Source organism: Rhinolophus sinicus, linkage group LG16 (assembly GCF_036562045.2).
Source record: "Rhinolophus sinicus isolate RSC01 linkage group LG16, ASM3656204v1, whole genome shotgun sequence".
Classification (NCBI taxonomy): Eukaryota; Metazoa; Chordata; class Mammalia; order Chiroptera; family Rhinolophidae; genus Rhinolophus; species Rhinolophus sinicus.
This window is the reverse complement of record NC_133765.1, coordinates 20,653,296-20,680,284: the sequence shown is the minus strand read 5'-3', so window position 1 is coordinate 20,680,284 and position 26,989 is coordinate 20,653,296. Positions and strand designations below refer to the sequence as shown.

Genomic DNA, 26,989 nt, shown 5'->3' with positions numbered 1-26,989 from the left:
CGTACATAAAACTTCGTCTGTCTGGACACTTAAGATTATGTACTTTATTTGCGAAATAAATTTTTAAAATATATTATGCCCCCCAGACTGGCACAATCTGAGTAAGATCTATAGTCTTGTCAATTGCATGGTGCCAATTAATTTCCTGGTTTTGATAATGCACTGTAGTTATATGAGGTGTTACCACTGGCAAAGCTGCGTCATGGGTACACAGAACCTCTCTGTACTATTTTTGCAACTTCATGTGAGCCTGTAATTATTTCAAAATACGAAGTTAAAAAAAAATCTTATGCTCCCTACTCTTCATTCCAAAATCAGACAGTTTAAACTTATTTTTCAATCATACTCGTCCCTACCTTCCACCAAATTTATGGATCAAATAAATTTACTTTCTTTTCTAAATGGTTTTAGGCCCTCCTCCTTTCTCCTCTCTTTCTTCTTCCCTTCTTTCCTTCCTTCTTTTCCTCCCTTCCTGCCTCCCGTTCTCTCTTCATTTCTTCCTTTCCTTCCTTCTCTTGAGCATCACCGTATCTGGCCCATTCCTCTTTTCTGCCCCTCTCTGAGTTACCCCACCTCAGTGAAGTGCTGCTCAGCGAGCACCTTGTGAATCCAGAGCTGGGAAACCTAGAATTCTTCATTTCACTCTCCTTTCTGCTCCAACCCCTGGTGACCTATGGCCATGCCTTTAATTTATAAGCCTGGGTTTACCTGTTTGGAAAATGGGTTGAATAATAATAGATGCCTCTCTCACCAAGGGGTTGAGCTTTAATTACTGTTTGAAACATTGCTTAAGATGTCGAGATGAAAGGCTGTTGAAAAAGTCGTGTTATTGGCATTAGTAATAAAGCTGAGGAATTTGTTTGTGAGTTTGCAAGGTTGTCATAAATGGGAAAAGGAGTGTGTGTGTGTGGGGGGGGGGGGGGAGGTTGATTTTATGTGGAAAACCTTGCCCAAAAAACAGCCACAGATCCTGGTTGGTATAAATAGCAAGAACATGTTGTACCTCAAATGACTTCGCAAATTTCACATTCTTCCATGCCCCTGAAAAGATAGAACCCACACTTTCAAAATTGAAAACAAGGAGTTACCTGGGGTTATATGGCAGGAAATTCAGGTGCCAATTTTTTGGCTGAGACCGTTCTGTTCCCCTTATAATTTACAAGAAAAATGCAGTTAAAGCCCAGGGATCCTCATTTTTACCATCAATTCTTTTTTTTCTTTTTGTGTTCTGATCACATTTCTACCAATAGAGCAGCTAACAAGGACCTTTAGAAACCTACCAATTTTTGTTAGCATTTTATAAGGGGGAGATTAGCATAAAATAAAAGGCCAAACTCAATCTATGCCCTCAAAGTGTTTACCATCAAACCAGAAGATAAATAGAAGTGGCCTATATTTAGAATTTATTTCCCAGTGCCCTGTTATTAATAATAACTGCCCCCTTTGGAGTGTCCAAAGCCCTTTGAAATGCATTGCTTCATTTGATCCACTGACAATGCTGAATTTACAAGCTCTGGTTTGAGGGCGAGGAAACTCAGACAGAAGTGACTTTTCTAATGCCACACAGCCTACAAGTGATGGTGTTGGGACTTAAACTTAGTCTTGGGTATTGGAATGCTTTAGAGGAATCTAGTGGAAGATTCTGGTATTCTTGCCGCTGTACTGCCATGCCTGGTAGCTACTCAAGGAGAGCCCTGGCCTTTTGGCCCAGGTTCAAGGCCAGCCTAGAGCAAAGACCAATGCCACACAGCATCTAATCAGAGAGGAGGAGTAAAGGTGAAGGGTGTGAGTTTTGGACTCAGAAGCTCTGGTTTTTTTCCTGGCTCTTAAACACTATGTGGGTTGGGACGAATGACTTGACTTTGCTGAGCCTCAGTTTCCTCATCTATTAAATGGAGATGTACTAAGATACTTTTCTTCTTCACTAGGTTCTATTAAATGAGGTAATCTATGGAGTGCACTTAGCCCAGTGCCTGATATATGTATATATCACACACATATACATAGGCTTTGCTAAAGATGATTAGATGAGACCTTAGTATACAAATGAATGGTAAATGAACCTTCTCCCCTGAAAAGAACCATCTGGGGCCAAGAACTCAAATGAATTTTAAAAACAGCTTTTATTTTGAGATAACTGTAGATGTACATGCAATTGTCAGAAATAGTACCAAGAAAGATCCCTTATGCTAGTCACCCATTTCCCCCAATAATAATATCTTGTATAACTACACTACAATATCACAACCAAGAAATTGACACTGATGCAATCTACCCATCTTATTCGCATTTCACCAGTTTTACATGCATTCATTTATGTGTATGTGTGTGTTTAGTTCTATGAAATTTTATCACACGTGTAGGTTTGTTTGACCACCGCCATAGTCAAGATACAGACAGTTCCATTTTAAGAATCCCTCATGTAACCTTTTATAGTCATAGACCTCTCCCTTCTTCCTCACTTCCCTAACCCCTGACAATCATTAATCTCTTCTCCATCTCTATAATTTTATTTCAAAAAAGTATATATGTATATATATAATATATATAACCATATATATATAACCGTACTGTATGTAGCCTTTTGATTGTTGGCGTTTTCATTCAGCATCACTTCCTTGCGATCCCATGAAGTTGTTGCAGGTATCAATATTTCCTTCCTTTTTCTTGCTGCATAGTATTCCATGGTATGGATGTACCACAGTTTGTTTTACACTCACCCATTGAAAGATATTTGTTTTGTTTCCTCTTTGGGGCTATTATGAATAAAGCTATGAGCAATCATGTACAGGTTTCATGTGAATGCAAGTTTTCATTTCTCTGGAATAAATGCCTCAGTGTACATTTGCTGGATATTAATAGGTGTATGTTTAGTTTTGTAAGAAACTGTCACACTTTTTTCTAGAGTGACTGTCATTTTACGTTCCCACCAGCAATGCATAAGTGACCCAGTTTCTCTGCATCCTCACCAGCATTTAGTGTTATCACTATTTTATTTTAAAGGTTTTATTGGGGAAGGGGAACAGGACTTTATCAGGGAACAGTGTGTACTTCCAGGACTTTTCCGAGTCAAGTTGTTGTCCTTTCAATCTTAGTTGTGGAGGGTGCAGCTCAGCTCCAGGTCCAGTTACTGTTGTTAGTTGCAGGGGGCACAGCCCACCATCCCTTGCGGGAGTTGAACCGGCAACCTTGTTGTTGAGAGCCTGCGCTCCAACCAACTGAGCCATCTGGCCACCCGGGAGCTGAGGGGCACCTCATTGACTTCATTCTAGTTGCGGAGGGAGCAGCTCACTGGTTCATGTGGGAATCGAACCGGTGACCTCGGCGTTAGGATCACGGTGCTCCAACCACCTGAGCCACGAGGCCAGCCCAGTTATCACTATTTTTTTATTTTATTCATTCTATGTAGTTACATTTTATTGTGATTTAATTTGCATTTCTCTAATAACTAATGATGCAGAACATTTTTTCGTGTGCTTATTTGCCATCTCTATACTCTCTTCAATGAAATATCTGTTCATGTCTTTTGCCCGTTTTTCTAATTAAATTGTTTGACTTTTTTTACTGTTGAATTTGAGAGTTCTTTGTCAGATATGTAGCTTACAAATATTTTCTCCTAGTCTATAGCTTGTCTTTTCTTCACAGGGTCTTTCACAAAGCATAAGGGTTTTTGTTTTTTAATGTGGTCCAACTTATCAACTTCTCCATTCATGGGTTAGACTTTTGGTGTCAAGTCTAAAAACTTTTTGCCTAGCTGTAGATCTCAATTTTTCTCCTATTTTTTAATAAAAATTTTATAGTTTTACATTTATATTTAAGTCCTTGATCCATTTTGAGTTAAATTTTGAGTTAATTTTTGTGTATGGTTAGCTGGTTTAAGCCAATGTTTTTTTTTGTTGTTGTTGTTGTTTTTTTGCCTATAGACGTCCAGTTGCTCCTGTGCCATTTGTTTAAAAGGTGATTTTTCTTCTATTGAATTGCTTTTACACCTTTGTCAAAAATCACTTGGGCCTATTTGTGTGGGTCTATTTCTGGGCCAAGCTCCCAAAGCAATTTTGACATAGATATTGAACTTGGGTGAATAAAACATAAGAAATCAATCCATATGAAGACTGAATGAAGGCTAACTAAATGAAGCATTTATCAAACAATCTAATGCTCTATGTAATTAAGTGTGAAACTATAAGAAATTGACTGTAAGTACCCTAATCATTCAAACATAGTCTCAGGGAGTCCAAATCGGCAGAATGTATTGAAACAGGTCTTGACTTTGGGGCCAGGGAGTCCTGCATCATTTATCACCTGAAAGACATTGGGCAGGTAAGTGAATTAACAAACCTCCTGAAGCCTCACCTTCTCCACTCTTCATTGGAGATTATATTACCTGCCTCAGATTAGTCTGTGGACCAATGAGTTGGGGGCCTGAAAAATGGCTAACAATGAGCTTGGTCCACAGTAGCGATGGCAGGGTCAGATCTGAGGGATGGTTTGAGAGTTTTACCCCATATTTTCTATCAGATCCCTCCCAAGCATCCAAAACAAACATCCACTATAAGTAAAAACTGTGCTTGCTATGCAAATATGTCTTAGAAATGCAGCTTTGAGACATTGCCTAGCCCCTCCCTTCAACTGAGGTACTGGCTCTTAAACCTTTCTCTTATAGAAATTGCAGAGATGCTACAGGTCCACAATAGAGGTTGGGTATCTTTTCTCCCTAGTTTCAGAATTTAGTGGGTTTGTTCTCAGGACTGACGTTCAAAGGGTCCCCATTTCAACCTTGTCTCACCACTGACTCATCCCACCCAATCCATTCTCTGGATATCAGCTTTTCCCTAGAAAGGGGATGAAACTTGATGCCCACCTCCCAAGGTGGCTTAGGAGGACCAACAAATAATAAAATGCAGAATCCTTAGGGGATTCCCTCAGACCTTACATGTGTTAAGCACTGTTGAACAAGGGTTGGTAAACTCCAGCTCAGGCCCTAATCCAGCCCACCTGCCACAACTGCTCCTGTTTTTGTGTGGCCTGAGAGCTAAAATGATTCTTACATTTTAAAGGTTGTTGAAAGAGATAAAGGAAAGAAGGAAGGAAGGAAGGAAAGAAGGAAGGAAATAAGGAAGGGAGGAAGGAAAGAAAGAATATGTCACAGAGAGATATGTGGCTTGCAAAGCCTAAATATGTACTATCTGGCCCTTTACAGAAAAAGCTTGCTTGACTCTGTTGTAGGGGATAAAACTGAGGCTCAAAGAAGGGGCAGATGTCATATACCTGAGGTCACACGACAAGGAAATGGTCGAGCTATGTATCCATTCATCCATCCAAGATACAGAGGGTGCCAAAAAAATGTATATACATTTTAAGAAAGAAAGGAAAAAACTGTATTAAAATTGTAATACTCAATATATAACGATAACAAAAGATGAATACAAGTCATGTGTATACATTTTTTGGCACCTCTGGTATATAGATTGGACTCCCTTTATATATATATTACAAAAACATTGCCAGCATAGTATTTCCCAAAGTGGGTTCCAAAGAGCCCAGATCCCAGGAGTTGCCCAGAAACAACATGTCGTCAGCTCAAACAAGTTCTGAAAACTCCATAACCTCCTCTTAAAGGGTCACTATGTATATCAGCATATCAAGACTCTGAGAATCGTGAAGCAAAAAAATAACCTGATTACCTTTGTGGAACTCAGCATGTCCCAAAATTTTTCAGCTGGGAAACTCTTGTTCTGTTTATTTTGATGATAGCTATGTAATATCATTCTGCAGAAACATTTGGGAAATTCTGAAGTTGTAGGCCAATCACATGGGTTTGAAAACTGGCCTGGACATTTCTTTACTTTTCAGGACACTGAGCAAGTCATCCAGCCTCTCTGAGCCTCATTGGTGGAAAGCAGAGACTTATTTCCATCTACAGCTCTGATTCTGTTTCCTGCCTTTATAGCTGCATTTCCCACAGAGGTGTTCGTTGGCAATCTTCCTTTCCGTTGGGCAAAGTGTAGAGGATGTTAGGGCTAATTTTTTCTTTCTGGTTGGATGTAGTTCTTTAATTTCCCAGAAAGACCATGGCCTTCAGAGCATACCTGCTGTCCTTTTATGCTATGTATGCACTGAAAAAGGAGGATGGAGTGGGTCAGGTTCTAGAACACTCAACCTTAAAAAGTCAGGAATGTAAGACTCAGGGAGACAGATGGAATACAGCCAATAAAAGGATTTGTCAACACCCAGAGATGTGATGGAATAGGGTTGATTATTTCCTAGAGGTGCTGATGAAGGAATTCATAATATGAAAAGAATGTAACCATTATGGAATCCAGCCTACACTCTATGAGTAACACAGCATTAAGTCATAGAATTTCAGCAAGACTCCAGTCTTAGAATGGTAAGCCTGCTTCACAGAAAGATGCCCAAATAAACCTATACTGGCTCCAATTGGTTGGTTCAGTTAATACCCATAGGTCAGTTCTCTTTGGCCTCCGAGTCTTTGCATGTGCTGTTCCCTTTCCCTGAGTCACCCTTTCTCTTGACTTTTGTTTGATCAATTTGTACCCTTCCTTCCAGTCTCTAGATCAATATTACCTGGACCCCAACAAGATTAGGGTAGGTTCCCTACATAATTGTTGCTGTAAATCCTGTATCTTTTCCATCAGAGCATTTACCTGGCTTTCTGTTGATTGTAAGTCCCAGGAAAGCAGGAACTGTCATCTTGGTCCCTGTTGCAACTGCAGAGCTTGGCCTGGTGCTAGACATAGGGGCTACTCAACAAACATTTGCAACTGTGTACACTTTTTGAGCTCCTTGGTTCTCAGACACATTGGGGAAACCGAGGCAGCTCGGCAGACTCCATAGTGGTGTAGTGGGGCTGGGCATGAACCGTGATCCTCTGATACTAGGTGTGAGACTCTATTTTATACCCCTTGACCCCTTCTTAAATAACTTAATTCCTTCCCAGCAGATCTTCACAGCCTTATCCTAGTCTTTCTTGTTATCACTGAAGAGGTTAAAATTGTTTCGGAGAATTATTTTATAACAGATGGGATCTTGAGGTAGAGGAAAATTTATCTCATTCTCAGGGGTAGGAGAAATGTGTGCCTTTGGACCTTGGATTTAAATGAACCAGCAAATCTCTGTTAATTCTCTTCCCTTGCTGGGTCCCGTCTGTTTCATATTCAGCAAAGGAGAAAGCCAGCCTGTGTTACCCATGATTTATGCCCTGCTGTTTGCTCTCTTCCCCTAGAACATTAAACACCCTGAGCAGAGGGGGAAGAAGAGGTAATCTCAGGATGCCTGGCTGCCAGACGGGTGTCTGGGGCGGGCTCTCTGCTCTGGTGGGAAACAGGAGGAGTCAAAATGTGAAGAAAAAAAAAAAAAAGGAAAAAGAAAAAGACCCATGGGGCTTCCACATAAAAGGAACAAGGGAACCTCTGTTTGCTTCTACCTCTGCAAAAACTATTGGCCTCTGAGCTTAGAGACCTGGGTACTTGATTTACTTGTTTACTGAGCGCCTTCGGGCAACACTTTCCTCTCTCTGGGTCTCAGTTTCCCTGGGTCTCAGTTAAAGAAGGGTCTGGAAGGCTTTGAGCTCCCAACAGCCTCAGGGATCTGAAGCTAATTGGCGCAGAGGCCTTGCTTGGAGAGAGGAATGTAGTGCAGTGGTTAACCATGTGGAATCCAGCGCCACCTCTCACTGGCTGTGTGGCCCTGGGCAAGCTCCTTACCTCTGAGTTTCACATGCGTGATGGGGTTAATCCCCTGGACCTTCCTCATTGGGTTGCTGAGAACTAAAGCTCCCAGCAGTACTGGCACTGAGCCAGCACTTAATAAGAGTCAGCTATTATTGGGGCTGTTGTTCCTGAGATGGTCCCTGACTGTGGCCTTGGTATTTCTCTACCTGAGTTCCCTGCTTGGGGCCTGGCAGGTGGGGGCAGGGCGTCCCTTCCAGCACTTGGAAACTCTGGGCAGAAGGGAGGAGGAGCTATTTTCAGTGGATACTGGTTCTATTTGTGGCTGTGAGTTGGCCCAGGCTGAGGGAAGCTTTGCGTAGAGCAAGCTGGGCACTGAAACCGGTGTGTTATCTTACATTGGGGAGGGTGGAGAGAGGAGAGGGAGGAGATAGGGAGGGAAGAAGGAGAGGAGGAGGGAAGGGTCCCCTCCTCTTCCATGGCCCTTCTCCCCCACAATCCCTTTCTATCACGTTCTTGTCAATTTTATCTCCTCTGCTTTCTCTGGGGGGAATTTAGAGGGGACTGACCTTTCAAAGGTGGATTTAGTTAGTAACATGAAGCATCCATCAATACAGTTAACACAGTTTTCCCAACCAAACAGCATTGGTTTTCTCAAGCTGAAGTGGGATTGGTATCTCCAGAGGAATTGCAGGGTATTTGTTAAGGCGTGAGTGGTATCTAAATCACCAAACACCTAAGTCATTTATCAAAGTGTAGAGGAAGAACTCTCCTTCCCCATTGAACCCTGGGGCAGTAGTACCTGGCCACAACCCATCCCCACCCCACAGTCTCACACCTTGTGACCAAGCAACTTGTTTGACTTCTAAACCTTTCTGGGCCTCATGTTCTTCATTTATTGAAATCAGGGAGTGGGGGGGGGGGGGCACACCAGGGAGACATCTAGAGCTCTTGCGTTCTTTCCAGCTGCAATTCTGTGATTCTCTGATGCAATAATCAAAGAAGGTGAGGCTAGGTCCTTTAATCAGAGGATGTTTGGTGGGACTGGGAGGCTCCGGAGAGAGGATATCATCCTACCCTGTCATTTTTTGGATGAGAAAACTGAGGCCCTGAGGGTGGGGTCAGGTCAGGCAGTGAGTCAGCTGGGTCAGGAATCCAGGCCTCCTACCTCCCATTGCAGCATACCTGCCAGGCATCTCTCCCTGGGAGAATAGGAAGGAAGGACGTCTACTGAGCTCTACTGTGCATGTGGTAACTCATTTAACCCCCACAATAATTCATTTTCTGGATGGAGTGGCCCACATAGTGAGGTATGGTGGCCGGTCTGCCTAAATGAAAAATGCAATATCTATTTGAGTGTTTCCCAAAATCCAGTTGTTTGGGTACTATCCTCATGAATTTTTGACATAATCAGCTTTGTGCTAATATTTACTTCATATTTTCTTTATATCAATTCATCATTTTATGTAAGTAAATTTAGCCTCATCCTAAGCAAAGATATCAGTGATACTGTGTGAGCTCTTATATTTTTCCAAATATATGTTAAACATAAATATTTAAATTTAAAAATCCAGTACTGACTAAAAATGACTTGGCAGTTCAGGGATTCCAATGAATGCAACCAGTGGTTCTCAAACTTTCTGGTTTCTTTGAAATTATTGAAGACCCTAAAGAGTGTTTGTTTATGTAGTTTGTGTCAATTCATATTTACATTGCTAGGAATTAATTTGCCATATCTGACAAAATATTTAATTATTTATTAATTTATAAAAACAACGTGATTTGAGGCAAGTTTTTTGATTTTCAGTCAAGATAGCAGAGTAGGTAAACGCTGTACTTACCTCCTGTCATGACCACATCAAAATTACAACTAAACTGCAGAAGAAACATCATTGAGAATTGCCTGAAGTCTAGCTGAACCGAAGCCCTACAACTAAGAACATACAGAAGAAGCCACCTTGAGACTGGTAGGCGTGGCAGAGAAGAGGAACTGGCTGGCCTTACACCTGTGTGTCACCATTAAAACCAGGAAGGATGTCTTGGCTGTGGAGGTCTGCCCCAGAGGAGTGAGGAGTCCCAGCCCTACACCAGGCTTCCCAGTCCAGGGTTCCAGTGCTGGGGATAGAAGTCCTCATAACTTCTGGTTGTGAAAACCAGCGAGATTGTGGCTGAGGGAGATAAGGGTGGCTACAGTCCCAGGCACTCCTCTTAAAGAATCCACACAGGGACATACCCACTATGGACTTATTTCCTCTGAGCTTCAGTTCTGGGGCAGCAGCTTAAAAGGCACCAGGGAATATGGGGAGAAGCTAAGTTGTCTGGCTTCAAGGTAAGGGTTGGAGGAGCCACTTTCTCCCAGACAGAGGAGCTGATGGAAGCCATTGTTATTTGTTGAGCCCTACCCACTCCTGGTGTCCAGATACAGGCAGTTGCCATATCTGAGTCTCCATTAACCTGGCTAAAACCATTTCTTTGCCCCATGCTGGTGACTCTGTGAGACCCCAACCCACCCCACCCAACTTTTGGGCCCACCCAAGCCATTCCAATGGCTTGTCTTGGCTTAATGCTTCGTATTTTCCTAAAATCTCCCAAAGGTTCACAAAACCCAAACATACAGCATCTGGCTTCAGCATGACCCATACCTCTGGCTGAACAGCCCTAAGGCTGGCACTAGTGACAACTGGCCTCATGGTGTGGCTTGGCCTCTTGAGGTACCTCCAAGCCCAGTGTGGGCAGTGACCATCTGAAGATTGCTTTGTGGCCCATGCCAGGTGGCCCCACACAAGGCACAGGCTGCAGCTGAACTTGGGCTGTGGTGGGTCCCCTCCCAGGAGGCCCTGGGGCTGTCACACCTGGTGGCCAGCTTCAGACCAAGCCAGAGCATCATGTAGCTGCCTCCAAAAATGACACATCCAAAGGGCAAACTGGTCAGGCACAAGAGCCCTGCTAAAATGAATCCTGCTCTATAGGGTCAGCTCCTGCACCACAGCTCCTACCCTGTAATCAAGGCCAGTTTTCACATTGGCATGCAAACAGCAACCAAGGCTCAACTACAACAGGAGGGCACACGCAACCCACACATGGGACACACCTGGAGCACCCAGCTGTGGTGACCAGGGAGAATGCACCACTGGACCCCACAGGACACCTACTACACAAGGCCACTCTACTAAGACTGGGCGGCATAACAGCCCTACCTAATATATAGAAACAAAAAGGGAGGCAGGCAAAGTAGGGAGACAGAGAAACATGTCCCAAATAAAGGAACAGATCAAAGCTCCAGAAAAATAACTAAGCAAAATGGAGACAAGTGATCTACCAGATGCAGAGCTTGAAACACTGGCTCTGAGGATGCTCAATGATCTCAGGGAGAACTTCAACAGAGAGATAGGAAACATAAAAATGGCGATAGAAAACATAAAAAAGAACCAGTGAGAAATAAAGAATACAATAACTAAAATAAAAAATACATTAGAGGGAATCAACAGTCGATTAGATGAAGCAGGGGATCAAATCAGCGATTTAGAAGATAGGGTAGCAGAAAACACCCCATCAGAACAGAAAAAAGAAAAGAAAATCCAAAAAAAAAAAAAAAAAAAGAGTTTAAGAGGCTTTTAGGAAAACATCAAGCATACCAACGTTCACATCATAGGGGTACCAGAAGGAGAAGAGAGAGACCAAGGAATTAAAAACCTACTTGAAGAAATAATGACAGCAATCTTCCCTAACCTGGCAGAGGAAATGTATATACAAGTCCAGGAAGTGCAGAGAGTCCCAAACAAGATGAACCCAAAGAGGCCCACACCAAGATACATCATAATTAAAATGCCAAAAATTAAAGACAAAGAAATAATCTTAAAAACAGAAAGAAAAAAGCAGTTTGTTACCTACAAGGAAGCACCCATTGGACTGTCAGTTAATTTCTCAACAGAAACTTTGCAGGCCAGAAGAGATTGGCAGGAAATATTCAAAGTGATGAAAAGTAAGGACCTACAATCAAGATTATTCTACCCAGCAAAGCTGTCATTTAGAATCAAAGGACACATTGAGCTCCCAGACAAGAAAAAGCTAAAGTTCATCACCACCAAACCAGTATTAGAAGGAATCTTAGAGGGACTTCTTTAAGACAAAAAACAAAACAAAACAAAACAAAACAAAACAAAACAAAAACCAAAGAAAGGAAAAGGGAAAAAAGAAATAAATGGCAATAAATACATATCTATTAACAATTACTTTCAATGTAAATGGATTAAATGCTACAATCAAAAGATAGTGTGGCTGAATGGATGAGAAAACAAGACCCTTACATATGCTGCCTACAAGAGAATCACTTCTGATCAAAAGGCACAGACAGGCTGAAAGTAAAGGAATGGAGAAAAAGATAGTTTATGAAAATGGAAACAAACAAACAAAAATTAGGAATACTTATAGCCGACAAAAATGGACTTTAAAACAAAGGCTATAACAAGAGACAAAGAGGGACCTAGTAATCCTACTCTGGGCATTTGTCCAAAGAAACCATAACACTACTTTGAAGGGACGTGTGCATCCGTATGTTCATTGCAGCATTGTTTACAATGGCCAAGATATGGAGGCAGCCTGGGTGTCTGTCGACGGATGAATAAAGAGGAGGTGGCACATATATACAATGAAATATTGCTTGGCCATGGAGGGGAATGGGTTGTTACCCTCTGAGGCTTCATGGATGTACCTGGAGGGTATTGTGCTGAGTGTAGTATGTCAGACAGAGAAAGACAGATGCAATGTGATTTCACTTATATGTGGAATCTAAACAACAAAATAAACAAAACAAAAAGAAACTCATAGATGCAGAGAACATTTTGATGATTGCCAGATGGGAGGGGTTTTAGGATGGGTGAAAAAGGGGAAGGGATTACAAAGTACAAATTGGTTGTTACGAAGTAGTCGTGGGGATGTAGGGTATAGCATATGGAATATAGTCAATCATACTGTAAAAACTATGTATGGTGTCAGATGGGTACAAGACTTATGGGAGTGATAGATGGGAGGGGGGTTGGGGCAGGGTAAAGGGCTTAAGAAGTACACATTGGTAGTTACCAAACAGTCATGGGGATATAAAGTAAAGCATAGAGAATATAGTCAATAATATGGTAATAACTATGTATAGTGCCAGCTGGGTATTAGACTAGTCAGGGGGATCACTTCTTAAATTATATAAATGTCTAACCACTATGTTGTACACCTGAAATTAATATGAAATAATACTGAATGTCTACTGTAATTGAAAAATTTTAAAAAGGGGAGAAGGTGAAGGAGAATAAGAGGTTCCAATTTCCAGGTATAAAACAAATAAGTCATGGAGATGTAATGTACAGCATAGGGAATATAGTCAATAATATTGTGATAGTTTGGTATGGTGTCAGATGATTGCTGTACTTATCGTGGTGATCATTTCTTTAGGTATATAAATATTGAATAACTATTGTGTACACTGGAAACTAATATAATATTGTATCTTACCTATGTGTATATTCTAATAAAAATCTTTAAAAAACAGGATTTGAAAAATAATATTGTAAGCCTGGACATATTAACATAAATAACATTTTTATGAAAAATAGCTATATTTTCTAACACCAAAAAATTTAGCGAGAAGAATGGCATTGTTTTACACATTTGTAGGTCTCGTTAGAGTTTTACATAATAGAAGAATTCTGCATTCTCATATCTGCTTCTGCATTGTCTGTGGCAATTTGATTTTGTTTACATACATGAAGATAATCCAGCCTCGTACAATTCAGATAATTGTGGATATTCTTATTTGATACTACACTAAAACTTGACAAGTACTAGTTTCTTTAAGTTTAGTTGTATAGATTCATATGAATGAATTTTTGTACTCAGTTATACCAAAATCCATCAGTTTATCTTGCTCTTTGAATGAATCTTTTATTCATGCATGATTTGATCATGCACTGGTCATTTGGAAAATATTGGTTCACTGGGTTATACAGTTCTTCCAAACGTTGACATATTTCATATACAACACCAAAAATTTACTTTAGTTAATATTACTACCATTATAAGCAGGATTGGGAAGTTGTCAGGTTCATGGTGGAACATTCAAGTTTTCCAAAATTCTAATTAAGCTCAAATTTTATCATTTGCAACAAATACTATCAGCTGTTTTACTTGATGTGACCAGCTCATTTCATATATTTTTGAGAAAACATCTGCCAAATGTCCAAGTCAGAATAAGTGTAGTTTGCGTTTTGACCTTTCTTTCATGTAAAGTAAAAATAGGCTTTTTTTACACCTTCTTTTCCCCTAAAAAGAGGCTAGTTCAGCTTGCAACTCAAACAATTGCACAAGTGCTTTTTCTTGAGACAATCATCCTACTTCTGCACATAACAAAAGTGCTTTCTGTGTGGGGAGTAGCTGATGAATGGGTATGGGGTTTTATTTTAGAGTGGTGGAAGTGTTTTGGAACTGGGTGATGGTGGTGGTTGCACAATAGTGTGAATGTTCTAAACGCCACTGAATTGTTCACTTTAAAATGGTTCATTTTATGCTAGTTGAATTTTATCTCAATAAAACAGTGAAACAAAGTTATTTATGTGTCATTTCCATTTCATCACAGAGAATATTAAAAAGGCTTGTATTCAAAGGTCTAGAGTTAATAAAATTATTATTTTTTTTTTTACTGCTTTGTCAAAGACATTATTAAGTGAAACTGGCATGTTGTTGACTGTCAGAGCATATTAGTGAAGAAGACAGTGCCTACTAGTACAGATGGTGCCACTGCCTTGATTTGTGCCAGTAATTTTACAGTGCTGCTTTTGCACCATCAGTATGTCAATGTGGTAAAAAAATTTTTTCTTAGTGTTATTATTAAAATAGTTTTGACCTATATGGGCATCTGAAAGAGTCCCAGGACTCCCCAGGAACTCGTGGACCACTCTTTGAGGACCACTGCTCTATGCTGAATTTGAGTTAAGTTGACCCATCCCAGCAGTAACGGTGAAGTGTGGTGCCTGGAAAATCCCTGCAGATTTGAATAAACGTGGGTCATATTCCAGTTTCCATCTGACCCTGGGCGTGTGGCTCCTCAAAAGCTGAGAGTCCCAGTTACCCCTGTCTGCTAGCTGGGCTGGGAGGCCAAGGAGATGCTGAAGGGTTAGGAGAGTTGGGGTATAATCCACACAAAGCACTCACTGAAGGGTAAATAACTTGTCACTAAGCAGCAGGACCTAGTTTTGGGAAGGCTGCATTTTGGGGGCTTGAGGCACTCCTGCCTTCTAGGGGCCCTGCGTGACCTTAGGAAGCCTCCATCAATTAACCTTTCCATCTGTCTTAGGCTACTTCAAAGTGTCCCTGAACAGCCGGAAGAACATTTTCGGCTTTGGAAATAGCAGAGGGGTAGGAGGCTGAAAGAGTATTATGAGGAGGGGAGAAAGGTCAGGAGGGTAGAGGGGGGCCCTCACATGAGAAACAGTGCAGCTAGAAGCTCTCACTGAGACCGGATTAGTTTTCTATCTCTTTTCTTGCCTCACTGCACAAAGTTTAGGGCTTTGTCTTCAGCCAAAGGCCCCAACCCCTACCCCCAATTCTATCATTAGTTTGACTTTTCATAGGTTACAAAAAGTTTCCAAACTCATTACCTTAAAGAACCTTACACACCTCTATGAGGTGAGTAAAGTAGTGATTAGGACCCCACAGGGCCAATGGGAGAACTGAGGCACCGAAAAGGGCAATAAGGAACAAGTCAGGGGCGCACTCAAATTTAAGTCATTAGACTCCGACCAGACTTTCTTTCCCCTGCTTCTTTCTAGGCCCTTCTTCTTGAAGTGAGTTTTCAAGGCCATGCAGCAGTTTTCTCTTATGTAGAGACAATTTACTGTCTGCTTTCATAGTAAACAGGTTGGCAGCAGTGGAGATGAGACGTAGTGTGACGTTTAAAAGCGTGCTCTCAGAATCAAATCGTCAGGGTTCAAATCCTGACCTTTACACCTACTCATGTGTAAAATGGGGGAAGAGTAACAATACCTACTCAGAGAGTTGTTATAATTACATTAGATATGCATATAAAACACTCAAATAACATCAGCACATCATAAGGTCCAATCCACGTTAGCTATTAATGAGAACGAGAAAGCGCCAACAGTGATTTTTATGGGCACAGAGAAATTTCTCCCATGTTTTATGTATTAGTTGAAGATTCGGTTTAAAATTTCTTAGCCTGGATTAAAAGGCAAATACAGTGATATTCTGCCCCCGAAGAGGTCAAAATAATATGCCAACAGTCCGCTGTGTCCTGTGGATTACTGCGGATTGTTTGAGTGGCTGTCGATCGCCCATTGGCTGAATCTTTGCTCTGGGCCACCTCATTGGGGGAGCTGTTCTGGAGTCAGGTGCTAGCTTTGATCCAATCAGAAGCCACTCAACTGTGGCACGTCATCCTTCAGCCTTTGCCTAAGCAGAGGTTTGGGTAGCAGAACATGCTCCCAGAGGGTCGGAAACTGATGGGAACCTTATTTTATCCAACAATTGGAAACAGGTGGGAAAACCTGTATTTTGTTTGTCATTTACCTATTCTGTACTTACTATTTCCTCTCTCATTCCATAAAGACTCTAATCATATAATGGGGGAAATGAGAACAGCAAAATATAAATAAAGGTACAAAGTTGGTGGTGGTGGTGGGGAACCCACCGTTAGTATGCAGACCTGAAGCACCAATAGTAGGCCACTACTGAGCTTCAAATTTAGCCTTGGGCTCTCTGGAAGCCATAGTGAAAAGACACACAATCAGCTTCATAACACTACTTATCAGAAAGGAAGCACACTTGTTTCTGTGGGAACAAGACAAAGTCTTTCCTAACTTTGAATTCTAATGTAATTTCTTACTTGGGATTTTATTTTATGTGGCGATGCCATGATACGGGCACTACAGCCTAGTGGGTGAGAGCATAGTTTTTGTTGTTAGTTGAGTTTGGATTTGAATTTTGTTTTAGTGCAGCTTATTCTGGGCTGCAGCTTGTTCATTTGCAAAATGGAGATAATAATAGTATCTATCTATTAAAACTGTGAAGATTCAATTAGATGAACTGTATAAATCAATATTAGCTATTAGTTAATCAAGAAATTTGACTCCCTATTGCTTATCATGTGCAGTTCTAGGTGCTGGGGATAATATGGTCAACAAAACAAGATCTGTATCTTTGAGTAGTTTTTACATTGGCATGGATAGACAGTAAACAGGAATAATGGATAAATCATTGTAGAGAATGGTGTGGAAAAGACAATACAACAGATGCAAAGATAGATTTCATTTGACTGGTTCCTCAGCCATTTTCCAGAAAGGTCAAGATTATATATAATGCTAAAATGCAACTCCAAGGAGGTGAATCTGTTAGGGCCTAAGGTAAGTCAGTCCTGGTATGTAGAATTCTTCTGTAGGCTACTGTGGATAGGTTACAATTTATTTTTTTGTTTGTGAACTCACTTCCTCCAGCTGAGCTTTAGTTAAAGTTGTTTGAAATCATATTCTAAGTAGAATCTTGAGGACACTAAACTTACATGCTTAAATTAGTTTTAGCCTCACCGCAACTACAGGTGAAACATACTATGTTCTATTCTATTTTACTGGTTAAGTAGGGTGAGGCGTTGTCTTGGGCTATAGAGCTAGGAAAAGATGCCTTCCCAAAAGCTGTAGGACCACCTTCGGTCTTAATTCTTCGCCCACTTCCCGCCGGTGGTTCCCTCCTCCTCCAACTGAACTTCTCAGCTATCCTTTCCGCTCGCGGCGGGAATTCCTACGGTCTGCAGCCCCGCCCACCTCCTGGGCGTGGCCAACAGCCCGTGCCCCGCCCTCTCCCAACCCGCTGAGGGCCCGAGCGTGCGCGCGCGCCCCCGCTCGCGGCCCGGCTCGGCGTCGGGAGCGCGCTCTGTGTGGCCGCTGCCGCCATGTTGTTGTGGTTGTGAGAAGGCGGCAGCGGCGGAGGAGCAACCAGACCAGACGCTCCAGCGGCCCAGGCGCTGCCCCCCGCCGGCCCTGGCTGGGAGCCTCGTGGGTTGGCGGAGGAGGCCGTGCCGTGGCGGGCCTCGCCATGTCCTGCCGCCCGGTAAGACGCCCCCCCCCCGTCTCCTCCAGGGTTGAGGAGGAGCTGGAGGAGGGGCCGGCCTCGGCCCCGGCGCGGCGGCTGTCACCCTCTGGAGGAGGCGGCGGCCCGCGGGGGGCTGTGGACGGCGTGCGTGGCCCAGAGAAGGGTGTTCTGGGCGGCAGCGGCCGCCGCCAGTGGGAGGCGCGGGGAGTGGGAGCGCAGCGGCCGGGACCGGCTCGACCCGGACCCTCGGCGCCGGGGAGGCGGGGTCCCGGGCCGGGGCGGCCTTCCCGGACCTGGCGGGACGGGCCCATGGGGCTAGGGATGTGAAGTGCTACTCCCGGAGCGTCCGGATAAATGCTCACGTTCCCCTGGGAGGTGAGTGTGCACCCCTCGCACCGACCAGGTCTTGGGAAGCCCACTGTGGCTGGAGGCCGGAGGCCGGGGGCCAGCGGAGCCCCCGGCGCGAGCGGTGCGGGCCCGGGACTTGTGGGAAGGAGGAGTGGCCGCCTGGCTGTATCAGGGCATCCTCCTGACCTGGTAGTACTTGGGTGGGAAGGATGGTTCGGAGGCGGTTGAGAAAGCTCAGGGAACACTGGTCAAACAGCTCCGCAAAAGATTACAGTGTTACTTAGGTGGAAATCGTGCTGCTTGATACATTGCATTGTGCCGCTTAGGACCCCTAAGATCATATTGCTGGTTGGACTTGGGACTGGAAACTTAACTCAAAATCAAAATAAGGGGGGTAAATTTACGGGTAAATAATGGGACCAGTTTCACTTCAGAAAACTCCTCTGGGATCTGATAATCTCACCTGTGAGTTTTGCACATGAGCTACTGTTAGGTATTGCTGTTCAGGGGTCTTCTCCAAACCGAGGCCTAAATGCTTGACTGTTTTAGTATGTTGATAGCCACTCTGTTAATCTGGCAGTGTCTGTTTTTTTCACAATGAAAAAAAAAAGTGCGCATACCCTTCTAGTTCAGGTTCAGCTTAGTTTCTCATATTGTGGAAGGTGATGCCATGGGAAGCTTGGGTTGAATTACAAGAGATGATTTTTTAAGGCAAAATGCTTGTGATTTGTACATGGAGAGGGGACAAGGACCTCCCCCTTTCAGATTCAAGGCTGTTTCTGTAGGGCAAGAGTCAGGATCGTGTTGTTTTTGCTGGCAGACCAAGTAAGTTATGTTGGTGGCATGCAGAAAGTCTTCCCTTCTAGGGCCTGTGACTGGGGTGGGTAGAAGAGTTTACAGAATTAACACTGTTCTGAGTAAGCCCAGTCAGATATGTGATATTAAACTAAATTTGGAGGGTTCTAGAATTCTGGATTGGCTGCCTATGAAGGCCTCTTTCAGCTCTAATTACCTCCCTCATTTTCAGATGACCCAGAGCAGTTCATGTGACTGGTGCAGCCCTACTTGTGGTTAGTTAATGGCAAGCCATAGGAGGACCCAAGTTTCTCAGCTTGTAGGCCAGGTTCTTTAATTCAGTGCTTACTAGTAGTTAAGTACTGATCATCAGAAATAGTATGGACTGCCTGAAATGCTGATTTTTCTGGGCTTCACTTAGGACCTGGTAAAATAAAATTTCTGAAGGATTGGGCCTGGGAATCCACCCTTATAAAGTTTCCTGAATGATTCTGGTGAGCCAGGTTTCTGAACTGCTTTAGGTCACTTTTGGTATTTCAAAAGATTCTCATTGATTTCAACTTGTGAGAGAGCGCTTTTGTTTATAGATCTTTAAGAATTTGAGAGGTAGGGAAGAAGGGGGGAAGCCCGAGAAACTTGAAGCTGAAAATTGAGCACCTCCTAATATAATGGATTTATGGAGGGGAAACAGATTTGTTGCCCAAAGTTATTTGTGCAAGTCTTCAGGAACACACTTGATAAAATTAGGTGCTGCTTGACTGGAGATATATCCAGAGATATATGGAAGAATCCAGAGGAAAGAAGTAGAGAGGGAGAGACAGGAAGTCTACTTCTGGGTCACAGGGGGTCCACCAAAGGTGCCTCCCAACATCATGGTTGCTCCTAAACCTTCTGACTCAGGTTTCTAATAAAGTGAAGATAGGGTGGGTGAGTTAGCAGTCTTTTGAGACAAGGGTTGTGAAATACCGTGTTTTCCCCAAAATAAGACCTACCCCGAAAATAAGCCCCAGTTAAGATCGTCAGCCAGACGGATGCATTTAGTACGTTATGACGATGTTCCAGAAGAAGATGACATGACTGTATTTGAATACATGTAGATTGTTGTACGTGAAAAAATAAGACATCCCCTGAAAATACTCCCTAATGCGTCTTTTGTAGCAAAAGTTATTACAAGACCCGGTCTTATTTTCCGGGAAACACGGTAGGAAGCTTTAGTGTGAATTGTGAAAAGTTCTTGAAATTTGCCCTAGGTCATGAGGCGTGGTAAAGTCAGTTTTTAAATTTGTTGTAGTTCTGGTTCACACCTTCTGTGGTAAAGTGGAGTGCTGAGTTATGAAGGAAGTATTCATGTTGCAGAAGGGGGTGTGGTGAGGTTTGTTATAAGTTTGTAAGAGTTGGCAGAAATGTTGTTATAGTTGGTGTAGGGTAGTGAAGGAGTTTGGTAAATATCCTGTCAAATCACGAAGTAGTATTTTTAGAGAAGGGCACCTAGTTGCGCACTACAAGAACCAGAGGCCATGTCTGTTTTGTTCCTCCGAGTCTCCAGTACCTAGATTGGGTTCCCAGCATATACTGTGCCCTCAGACATTTGTTGAGTAAATGAACGGTATTGAGCTGGGGATATGGTGGTTGATAACATTAGTTATTAAAAGCTACTTGAGATCTTGCATTGGATTAAAAAGCCAGTTTTTAGCCCATGTGGTTTGGTACTCTGAGTCCTTCAAGAGATTTTATTTTCTAAAGACTGTCATTGTCCACTATCCTGTCCCTTAGTTTTTGAGTCTTTAAAAAATGTGTCCTAAATTTTTTAGGTGTTAGTGACTTTTTTAGGACCACGTTTTATTAAATACAGAGGCATTTAGAATAATGGAAAGCCATAGATCGGCAGAAAGTTTGTGTCATTAATTGACTGTGTGATTACTGTTGGGAATGTCACTTCTCTGGGCCTCGGTTTTCTCATCTATACAATTAAAGGCCTCTACTTGTTAATCTCAAGTAGTTTCTCCAGCCCGATTCAGCAAATCTTTAATAATTTGTAATTGTGTCATTTGGTATTCATCTCATAGGTACATGAACCTTTTTAATTAAAAAAAAAGTTCTATCTTGGATTCTGCTTTTAGCTTACGGATTTTAGACATTGTCCAAAAGTGCTCTGGAATTGAGTGCGTGTTGCAAGTATTCAGGAACAACATGCTTATGCTGTTGTAATTTACTTAGTGTTGAAATCAAAATGAATTTCACATAGGGAACTTCATAATTTAGTATGAAGCCGCAAGATTAAGGATGGTTTAGGGGAAGTTTGTGCAATTTATGTGGCCAGTTTTGTACACATCACCCAATTCTGTAATTTTCTACGATGAATTTATATGTAATTTTATAATCAGTGAAACTTTGACTTAAGACAAAGTATGAGATCCAATCTGTATTGGATTGAACTAGCCCAGTAAACCTAGAGGCTACCAAAATTGTTAACATTCATTACTGTTTTTAATCTTAATTTTATGATACCAATATTGGTATCATGCTTTCATCTTCACTTTTGTATCTAGAAATTTAACATACTTTTTCTCAAGTTCGTATTTGTATCAGATGTTCAAAATGGCAATAGTTGTAGCATGAGAGTAGATAGATGAGTAAGTCCTGTGTTCAAGCTTGGGTTGTGCTCCACGTTAGCTGTGTTGTTCCTGGCAAGCCACATAACCCCTCTGAACTTCAATTCCCTCATTACTAAAAGGAAGAAGAGCAACTTCTCTGTTTATCTCAAAATCTGTCAGGGAGGATCAAATGAAATGGTGTATATGGAAAGCAACGGAAAGTAATTTAAAAATGTAAGGGGATGATATTAGAATTCTATCATATTAGAATCGTGTTTTATTTTCTTGGAAGAGTTGGCTTGTGGAGCAATGGTAAACTTGCTACGTGTTGTCAAGTGCAGAATTTACTAATGTAACTGATACGGCAACAGAAAAAATTTCTGCTTCTGTACTCTGCCTGGAAAAACCTTTCAACTCTTGTGTCCCATCTGCCAATAGGAATAGTCACAGTGTTGCAGGAACTTCAGAGGGATTTGGGATGTCTCACATTTGTGCTAAGGTTTGCACTTGGAATAGACTTGCTAGATTTCACCCATTTTGCTGTTTTGGTGCTGTGGTGGAAGGTGGTAGGGTCAAGGAGTTTAGTACATTCTGTGTACAGTTTTAGTGTTATCTTTTCTGAATGGCCCGTGGCAGTGTTATAGGGTAATGAAATCAATGTGGTGATTTAAAAAACAACATTAAAAAAGAAATAGAAATATCAGCACATCTCAAATGGTTAAAAGTAAGTATTGATTTGGGAAACTTTTGTTTTTTTAAAAATATGTTTATATGTTTACTGGGTTTCGATGAAAAATGTATTTTTTTCTTGAGTGGTGGTAAAACTTTGAAGCAATTGCTTAGGGACGTGGTACCTGTGCTTTGCAGTTAGGGTGACTATATTATAAAAGAGTAAGGCATAAAACAAGTGATAAGCTACAAGGAAATTGTGAAATTGGGTTAAATTAAAGCTACCCTGTTAAGGCTGAAATATCTCATAGCTCTGTTATAAATCGTTGATTTAATGAACAAAGTTAAGACATAAACTTATGCTAATGTTCTTAAGCACTCTTTTTCCTTAAATGGACTACTTGGTAGTTACAGAGGTGTTGTCTTGGAGCTGACCAATGCAGAGCATCATCTTGGATATGTCCAGGCCTGGATCTATTACGTGCCTATTTGTGTCTTCACACAATGTTCAGAATGATTTTATTACGAGAGATAGTAGCAAGTTTTCCTGATTTCATTTCTCTGGGTTCTAAATTTAATTTCTTTTCTGTTTTTTTAGCTAATGCTTTTGTAATTTAGTGGCAGAAGAGAAATATAAATTCATTTAGGTCTCTGACTTATCCAGAGATTTATAATCTGGAAAAAATGTAAGGAGTTGTAAGTATGAGTATATTGGTTAATCTTAACGTATTTGGCGGGAATTGGCATAAAGACAAGATGGCTAACTTGAAATAGAGTAGTTCTTATTTTTTTGTTCCATGCATATCATTTTTCTATAAGAAAAATCTGTAATTGTGAAGTATTTAGACAGATTCCACAACCACATGGGACAAAGTAGAGTGTTTACAAAGAGTTTTTGGAAGCGCTACAGGGCTATAGTAAATTTTAATTTCATTTTTAATTTAAAAATGAAATTGTTATTTTTATTATGAAAGCTATAATGCGTAGTCCATATGGAAATTTAAAAAATCCCCACAAAACCCAAGAATTGAGATAACCTGGGAGAATAAAGAAAAGTCGAGATAACCCATAATCCCACATAGATGTAAAATTTGGTGCTTTTCCTTTTTTCCTAAACAGTATCTACTGAAATACTTAAAAAAGAACAACATTCCTTGTCAAATTGATGTTCCCTTAATAGAATATTTAGTGTTCTGTGATATGGATACCTCAGTTCACAGCAATTCCCTGTTAATGGACATTTTCAGTTTTTTCTTTAAACAGTGAGTGCTGTGATGCACTCCTTTGGACTTTTTGTACAGTTGTGCTATTTCCTTAGGCTAAATTCCTAAAAGTGCACTTATCTGGGTAAAGAGTATGTGTGTTTTAAATTTGAATGTACTCAAAGTGTCCTATCGATAGATGTCTAATTTGAAGTTTCACTGACAGACAATATACTAGTGTCCAGTTCCACATGTTCTTGCTAGTGATTTATTATCTTTCAGCTTGGTGGGAGATTAAAGTAGTTTGGAAATAGTTTTCCTTTGTTCTTTTTTCAATATCAGGTCTTAGCCTCTACAGTTTAATTGTGGAAAGGGGCAGATGAAAAGGAGTACTTCAGACCAGTAGTCTCTAAACTTTTTGATTGCTCATCCCAACAGTAAAATTTTGAGCATTAATCCTCGATCCTTCAGTATTCATTTAACTTACAAACAATATGTATAGTTTACCTTAGGAAGTATAAACCAAGAAAAATGAACAAGGAGGAGTATTAAAACTAAAGCCCAAATATCTTTCTCCTTTGCACCAGTGGAGCATCTTGGGTACCCCTTGAGGTATATTATACTCTGCTTTGGATATCACTGCTTTAGACTGTTTAGATTTACAGTGTTGGGCTTTTATGGATGGCTGGTTTTGGACATTTCCACTGGTTCTGCAGATAGTTCAGCCTAGTTGGATTATGATACCGTGTTTCCCCGAAAGTAAGATCTAGCCGGACAATCAGCTCTAATGCATCTTTTGAAGCAAAAATTAACATAAGACCTGGTCTTATCTAGGTCTTATTTTTGGGGAAACGTGGTAGTCTTTAAAGTGTCCCATGCTGTTGAGAGTCATAGCTGCAGTAAGGGCAATCATGTTTGCCCTCACAAAGCGTCAGTTTGATATCTTTTGTCATTGTTGAGGTGGCTGAATTTGGAAAGGGCAAATGATAGGCTAGGGAACAGTCGAAATGAGTTTCCTTAGACAGGAAGAGCTGATGTTGTGTAGAGTACGTATACTCTAACACGTCTATGCTTTATGGAAAGCAGTTTGGCTATAACATATCCTTATTTTCCAAGAGCTTAGGTTTTGGAGACTGAATAAAGGGATGAATAATTGCTACTTGCTTTCCTTTGTTTGCAAAGTACCACAATTAACCTGTCACTCTAACGCCATTTAGAAGAGCCTAAGTCTTTAACTTTTAAAAAATGGTTTCTTGGGCCGAAACTTTCCATGATGAATCTTAGATTAAAAAGTAACTTTTTTCTTAAGTTTGATTAAGTTGCTTTTGATTACCCCTCCCCCCATAAGTTATGAAGTCAGGAAATGGAGATTTTGCACTAGAAAAATGAGTCTCCCTTTCTCTTCCCTTAATGGGGAACTTAATTTCAGTTATTTCATGTGGGTCATTGTCAGAGAAAGAGTATATTAAAGTCTTAGATATTATGAAAAGAGCAACTCGAGTGATTATTTTTTGCCAGCTAAAAGGAATGAGATAATTTATATTGAAGATGATTGCTGTATGCAGTGCTTTGGGAAAAGACCAGGTATCCCATTTTACCTTGGGTACCATGATTTATAAGGTTCTTTTATACATGTCTTTTTAGAACCTCAAAAGGATTTGAGAGCATCATTTGATCAGGGATGTTGTGACTCCTTTGGGGCTACATGCCTAGTGTTTGACATCATATTTAAAGAGATAGACTAAACCCTGCAGAAGTTTTACAGTCTCATGGCTGTTCTTCACTCCCCAGCACTTAATAGACTGTCTAGTACAGAGTAAGCTATCAATATTTATGGACCGTTTAAATGCTTACATATTTATTTACACCTGTAAACAAATTATAGCATTGTAAAACCAACACTTACATTTTCTGTAGTTAGATTGTTCCTTCATCTGATATGCACAGAAAATGCTTTTGTGGGAGAGGTCATTAATTTTACATCAGCCTTTCAGATATCCTTTTACCTTTTCTTAAGGGTAGTTTCAAGGTGACAAAAAAAAGTAGTTTTGATGTAATTCCTTTTACTGTGTGTGTCTCCTACTGGCAAGACTGTGTGTGTGTGTGTGTGTGTGTGTGTGTGTGTGTGTGTAAGTGTGTAATTTATGTAGTAGGCTGCTATTTGAAACATACTCATTAGTCTTTAGGTATATAATGATTCTCGAAGCATGGATACTAGTTTGCCATGGGGTGAATGAGGAGGAGCAAGTAAAAAAAAAAGAAAAAAAAAAAAAAGGAGCAAGTATGATATCTCTTACTTGTTTCCTTCTTTCCAGTTCCCTGTACACATGGTTTTGGCTTACTCTGAAAATATTGAAGAGAATTAGTCTTTCCAAGAACTAGTATGTTATTTTCCCTTTGTTCTGTTGTACTTAAAACCCTGTTTGGTAAGTGAACTAATAGCACATTTATACATAAGAGAGACCCTGGAAAGACAGGAATGGAAATATTAATAGTGATTAATTTCTGGCTGGTGGGATAGTGTGACTGTTTTCTGCTTCATATTCTCCTGTATGTAGTTTCCCAATTTTCTATAATGAGCATGTATTACTCTTATAAGTAGGAAAAACTGCTGTTTTAAAGTGTATTTTAATGTCTTTAGTTTTCATGGGTGTCTTGTGAAGGTTTAAGTCATAGTCACGAGTCAGAAAGTAGGTCGTTAACTGGCTCTAGTTCCTAAGCAGAGAGCAGTTGTACGAAGGGGTATGGGAGGAATGGGACAGTCTGCGCTGATCACAGCTAAACCCAAGAGGACCTCCATCTAAATTTGCTCTTCCTAATGAGCTGATTGAGGATTATGAATGACGCCTTAAAAAGAAAAATCAAGATTCTATGAGTTCTAAACACAGGACTGAGCCGGAAATCCCAGTTGTCCTGCTCACTTGCCATGTGGACTTGAGCAAGTTCTGTAGCCTCGTGTGTGTGTTTTAAATATCAAGTGGGATTATAGCAACTCATGTGATACGGATTTTGTATGTGTAATTTGAACTGGAAGATATTTAGATAAACTACTTTTATGACAATATAGTCTTATTGGAGTTTTGGTGTTAATATACAGCTGGGAGTTGGGCCACTGTAAGTTTATATACTCATCTGGTGATATTGTAGGAAGAGCTGTGTAATATATCCTATAGTTTAAGTGTTTAGATAAGGCCAGTTAGCTTTGCTGTTAGTTTACTGCACATTGTATTCCCTTAAATGCTTGTGTAAATAGATGATATATCATTCAGAATGTTAGATTTCTGGGGTAAGACACCTGTAATTATCTGCCCTGACTTTATTCTTGTAAAGAATAAGATTAAAGTTGAGAAATCAAGGTAATAAAGGTAGGTACTAGTATAAGTTTATGGGACTTATTTTAGTTAGAAAATTTATAGTAAGAATAACAGGCTGTTAAAAAAAAAATACCCTGTAGAAGTCTACGAAACCCATCTTCCTCTGTTCCCAAATTTCACAACTCTGGCTTTCTGTTTTTAAAAGTAAAATTTAAATATTTCAAAAATTTAGAAAAATACAGAAATTTAACAAACACCATGTACTTAATTTAATAGATGTTGATTGAGGTATA

The 26,989-nt window shown here is 40.8% G+C and overlaps 1 protein-coding gene across 11 annotated transcripts in view; it reads left to right on the top strand.

Annotated features, from left to right (window-relative positions):
- The first annotated feature begins 17,562 nt into the window (after nucleotides 1–17,562).
- MTMR3 (myotubularin related protein 3) overlaps nucleotides 17,563–26,989 on the top strand; it is a 127,331-nt gene continuing 117,904 nt past the window's right edge. For 7 of the 11 annotated variants that reach the window (XM_074321302.1, XM_074321305.1, XM_019743033.2 and 4 more), the window contains exon 1: nucleotides 17,588–17,792. The gene's annotated coding sequence lies outside the window, so the exon portion shown is untranslated. Of the gene's footprint in view, nucleotides 17,793–17,871; nucleotides 18,150–26,989 lie in introns of those variants that run through there. The other 4 variants (XM_074321303.1, XM_074321298.1, XM_019743034.2 and 1 more) reach the window with 3 other exon arrangements.